The 5,900-nt window shown below is 38.0% G+C and overlaps 1 non-coding gene across 1 annotated transcript; it reads left to right on the plus strand.

Moving 5' to 3' along the window:
• The first annotated feature begins 280 nt into the window (after positions 1-280).
• On the plus strand, positions 281-387 carry LOC127491892 (U6 spliceosomal RNA). The gene has a single exon (XR_007920824.1). It is a non-coding gene; the product is annotated as a U6 spliceosomal RNA (small nuclear RNA).
• The last annotated feature ends 5,513 nt before the right edge of the window (positions 388-5,900 follow it).

The raw sequence follows: 5,900 nt of genomic DNA on the forward strand, positions 1-5,900 counted from the left end.
TGTAGAGTCCAGTTTACTATTTGGGATAATCACAAATTATTTTATGCCATATACTAATTCATCAAATCACTTGTACTTTCGATAAATAAAAATGTATGTGACCCTCTCAGAGGTTGTCAGAATAAACTCATCTTGAATATCACAATGCAACCTCTTGTCAACCATTTTCACGTGCTGCTTGCAGAGTCCAGACTTTAACCTATGTCAGTTACTCTCAAAATGTTGTCCTCAGATCACCAGCAGCAGCAGCACCTGGGACTCATTAGAAATGAGGATTCTTGTGCTTGCTTTGTCAGCACATATACTAACACTGGAATGATATGGGAAAGCTTAGAAAGGCATCTGTGCTAGAATGACATGCAAATCCATGAAGTATTCCATATTTTAAGTGACTGAACTGAGTTACTACTTATCACTAATAACTTTGAATGTAAATAGACTCAATTATCCAATTAAAAGATGCACACCGATTGAATGGGTTAAAAAAAAGGTCATGACTCAACAATATGCTTCATGTAAGAAATTCCCTTTACTAGGAAAGACACACACAAAGAGTGAGAGTAAAAGGATGGGAAAAGATATTCCAGGCAAATAGAAACAAAAAATAGCAAGAGCGTCTATACTCCTATGAAACAAAATATATAGTAAGACAAAAACTGTAAAAGGAGCCAAAGAATGCCACTATATAAAGAACAAGGGATCATCATGACTGGAGCATAGGGAGATTACTGATGCCATAAACAGGAGTGTCAATTGGTAAAGTCAACAACAGGAGTCACTGTGCACTTACTCCTCATGTAGGATCTCTGTCCTTAATGTGCTGTGCATTGAGATTTAATGCTATAACGAGTACTCAAACAATATATTTCACTTTGTGTTTCTATGGGGGTGCAAACTGTTGAAATCTTTACTTAATGCATACTAAACTGATCCTCTGTAAAAAAAAAAAAAAAAAGAAATTATCAACTCCCAACTTGACTCTCACTGGGATTAAACATGACAATAGGTCTGATCTGATTTCATCATCATTTAAAAAAAATCATCTATTATTTTTCACTTTATGTTTCTGTGTGGGAGCAAACTGTTGAAATCCTTACTTAAGGTATACTAAGCTGATCTTCTGTATATTAAGATAATCGAAAATGAATCTTGATGTGAATGGAAGGGGAGAGGGAGTGGGAAATGGGAGGGCTGTGGTTGGGAGGGACGGTATGGGGGGGGGAGCCATTGTAATCCATAAGTCGTACTTTGGAAATTTATATTCATTAAATAAAAGTTAAAAAAAAAAAGAACAAGGGATCAATTCAACAGGAAGATATGGTTGTAAGTGTATATGTGCATAATGCCAGAGCACTCAATTTTATAAGACAAACATTGGTAGAACTAAAGGGAGATTGTTTTAACATAATAAAAGTGGAGAACTTCAACATCCCACTTTCATCAGTGAATAGATTATCCAGACAAAAAATAAACAAAGACACTTACAGAATATTTTATCCAATAGCTATGGAAGGCACATTATTTTCTTAAGTACTGGGAATATTATCTAGGATGGACCATATATTAGTTCACAAATTAAGTTGCAACAAATTCAAAACACTATCGTGGATCTTTTCTGACAACAGCGGAATAAAACCAGACACCAAGAGAAAGAGAAACTCTGGAAAGTATGTAAATACATAAATATTGAACAATGAGTGACTGAAGAAATCAAAAAGGAAATTAAAAATTCCTTGAAACAAATGAAAATGAAAACAAACATGTCAAAACAGGGGTTAGCAAAAGTAGTGCTAAGAGGGAAGTTTTAGCAATAAGAACCTACATTTAAAAAACAGAAAGATACCAAATAAACAGTCTAACAGGTCATGTCAAGGACACAGAAAAGCAAAAACAAACCAAAATCAAAGTTAATAGGAGGAAAGAAATAATAAAGATTAGAGCAGAAAAAAATTAAATAAAAAGTTTTAAAAAGTACAAAAAATCAATGAAACAAAGAGTTGTGTTTTTTTTTTTGAAAAGATAAGCAAAATCAATAAAATTTTAGCTGCACTAAGAAAAAGAGAGAGGGGTTGGCACTGTGGCAGCTCTCTGCTATGGCCTGGGAAAGCAGTAGAAGATGGTCCAAGTCCTTGGGCCCCTGCACCTGTGTAAGAGACCCAGAAGAAGCTCCTTGGATCATCACAGCTCTGGCCATTGAGGCCATTAGGAGAGTGAACCAGCAAACAGAAGACCTTTCTCTCTGTCTCTTCCTCTCACTGTCTGTAGCTCTATCTCTCAAGCAAATAAATAAAATCTTTAAAAAAAAAAAGAAAAAGGGAGAAAAGACTCAAAAAATACCAGAGATGAAAAAGGAGCTATTATTACTGATGCCACAGAAATACAAAGCATCATTACAGGCCATCATGAACAGTTACATGCCACAAAATAGAAAACCTGGAAGAAATGTACAATTTCTGGGCATAGTTAACTTACCAAAATTAAATCATGAAGACACAGAGAATCTGAACAGACCAATAGTGAATGATGGGGTGGAGTCAGTAACAAAAAGTCTGCCCTAAAAAGAAAAGCATGAGAACAGATGGTTCCATTGCTGAATTCTATCGAACTTTTAAGGAAGAACTAACAACAGTTCTTCTCAAACTACTCCCAAAATTTAAAGTGAGGAAACTTATCCACATTCATTCTATCAGACCAGCTTTACCTTGATTTCAAAATCAGTCAAGGATACAAAGAAAACCATAGACCAATATCCTTTATGACTATAGATGCAAAAATTATCTATATAATATTAGCAAATCAAATCCAACAATACATATTGAAAAGATCATACAGTGTGATCAAGTAGGATCTATCCTAGGGAAGTGATAGTTGTTGAACATATGCAAATCCGTAAAGGTAATACATCACATCAAAAAAAGAACAATAAAATTTGTATGATCATTTCAATAGATATAAAAAAGTATTCAATAAAATTTAACATCTATTCATGATAATTAAAAAAGAAACTAGAACAAATTAGGTATAGAAATAACAAGCCTCAACATAATAAAAGATATTTAGGACAAATCCACAATTATTGAGGCAGTAGATGATGGCATATGTACTTATGTCCCTGCCACCCACATGGAGACCTGAATTGAACTCTGGGCTACTGGCTTCAGCCTTATCCCACCCTGTCTGTTGCATGCATTTGTAGAGTGAATGAGTAGATGGAAGATATCTCACTATCTCTCAACTTCTCAAATAAAGTGAAAATAAATGAATAGTAATTAAAATATAAAAATAAAAGCTGATTACACAGTGGAAAAATATCCGCAGTTAACACAACATTGAATGGGGAAAAGCTGAAAAACATTTTCTCTAAGATCTGGAGCCAGATGAGGATATCCACTCTCACTGCTCTAATTCAGTTCATACTACTGGAAATTTTAGCCAGAAAAATTAGGCTAGAGAAATTTTAAAAAAAGAAATATAAATAGTAAAGGAGGAATTCAAATTATCCCTTTTTGCAAATGATGTTTTTCTTTATTTAGAAAAAAACTGAAGACTCTACCAAGAGACTATGAAAGCTAATAAATAATTTCAGGAAAGCTTCAGAACACAAAATCAACACACAAACATCAGTGGCATTTTTATACACCAATAATGAACCTACAGAGAAAGAAATTTTAAGTACAATCTCCTTCACAATAGTTACAAGAAACAAAATACCTTGTAATAAATTTAACTAAGGCTGGGGTTGGTGCTGTGGCATAGCAGGTAAAGCCACCACACTGCCTGCAGTTCCAGCATCCCATATAGGCAGCAGTTTGAGTCTCTGCTGCTCCAATTCCAATACAGCTCTCTGCTTTGGCCTGGGAAACAGTGGAATATGGCCCAAGTCCTTGGGTCCCTGCAACCACATGGGAGAACTGGAAGAAGCTCCTGGCTCCTGGATTAGGATCAGTGCAGTTCTGGCTATTGTGGCCATCTGGGGAGTGAACCAGCAGATGGAAGACCTCTCTCCCTCTCTCTCTCTCTGCCTCTGCCTCTCTGTAACACTGCCCTTCAAATAAATAAGAAAAAAAATTAATCAAGGAGGTGAAATATCCCTGCGATGAAATTATAAAACACTAATGAAAAGAAACTGAAATAGAGGCAAGAAATGGAATAACCTCTCCATGCTCATGGATTGAAAAAATTGATATAAAATGTCCAAACCACCTCAAGTTATTTACAGATTCAGTGCAATCCTTAACAAAATGCCAATGACATTCTTCATAGTACTAGAAAACACAATCACAGAACACCCTGAAAATCCAAAGAAATTTAGAAAAAAGGAACAAAGCTTGAAGCATCACAATACCAGATTTCAAGACATACTACAGAGCTTTTGTATCCAAAACATTGCAGTACTGGCATAAAAACAGACACCTAGCCCAGTGGAATGGAATATAAATCAAAGCAATTAACCCATGCCTCTACAGCCAACTTATTTTAGACAAAGTTGCCAAAAACATACCCTGGAGAAAGGGCAGGTTCTTCAACAAAAGGTGTTGGGAAAACTGATATCAGTTTGAAAAAGGTTGAAATTTCTACCTTCACCCTATACAAAAACCAACTCAAAATGGATCAAAGATCTAAATGTAAGACTGTGGGGAGCAATCCGGACTGGACTAAGTTACTGGAATTAAGACTTATTCTATGCATCTGCTCTCCCACAATATGGCGCTGGGAGAGAAGTAAATAGCTTCCGCACAGCTGCCTCCAGTTCAGCTAATAAACTGTAGGACTTGCTCCTGATTGGAGAGCAGCGTGCTCGGCGTGTGGGCAGCCGAGTTGGGATTGGCGGAGGAGGACTATAAAGGAGGAGAGAGACGGCATTCACCAGGAACATCTATGGGGAACATCTAGCTGAAGGAACACCCGTGCAGCCCCCGAGAAAGCCGGCCGGCGGTGTGCCGCTCCCCTGCGGAAGTGGGGAATGTGGCCAGGGGGAACTGCCCTTCCACGGAGGTGGAAGTGATAGTAGCCAACCCGGGAAGAACCAGCAGCAAACCCGGGGAGGGCCGAGCAGACGAAAGAACAGCGCAGGGTCCTGTGTTGCTCCTCCACGAAGAGGGGGAGCGACATAATGGTGCCGTGACTCGGATATGAAGCCTAGGCAGGGCTTGGTGTCGTTCCTCCATGAAGAGGGGGAGCGACATAAGACTACAAAACTACTAGAAGAAAACATAAGGGAGGAGTCGGCGCTGTGGTGTAGCAGGTAAAGCTGTTGCCTGCAGTGTCAGCATCCCATATGGGCACCAGTTTGAGATCTGGTTGCTCCACTTCCAATTCAGCTCTCTGGTATGGCCTGGGAAAACAGTAAAAGATGGCCCAACCCAGTGAAAGATGGTCCAAGTGCTTGGGCCCCTGCACCTGCATCGGAGACCCGGGAGAAGCTTCAGGCTCCTGGCTTCAGATCTGCCCAGCTCCTCTCATTGCAGCTACTTGGGGAGTAAACCAGCAGATGGAAGATCTCAATCTCTCTCTCTCTGCCTCTACCCCTGTCTTTATGTAATTCTGCCTTTCAAATAAATAAAAAATAAATCTTTAATATTAAGAAAAGAAACATAAGGGAAATAATCCAAAATATTGGCTTAGGCAATGATTTTTTAGATAAGACCTAACAGCACAGGCAACAAAAGCAAATCTGGATAAATGGGATATCAAAGTAAGAAGTTGCTGCACAGCAAAGGAAACGATCATAGAGTGAAGAAACAACCAACATATTGGAAGAAAATATTTGTATTTGGCAAAGGGTTAATATACAGAATATAAAAGGAACTTGAAAAGACTCAATAGCAGCAAAAATTCAGTTAACAAATGGGCAAAAAAAGACTTGAGTAGACTTTTCAAAAAGAAGAAATACAAGTGGC

This window comes from Oryctolagus cuniculus, chromosome 3 (genome assembly GCF_964237555.1).
Source record: "Oryctolagus cuniculus chromosome 3, mOryCun1.1, whole genome shotgun sequence".
Classification (NCBI taxonomy): domain Eukaryota; kingdom Metazoa; phylum Chordata; class Mammalia; order Lagomorpha; family Leporidae; genus Oryctolagus; species Oryctolagus cuniculus.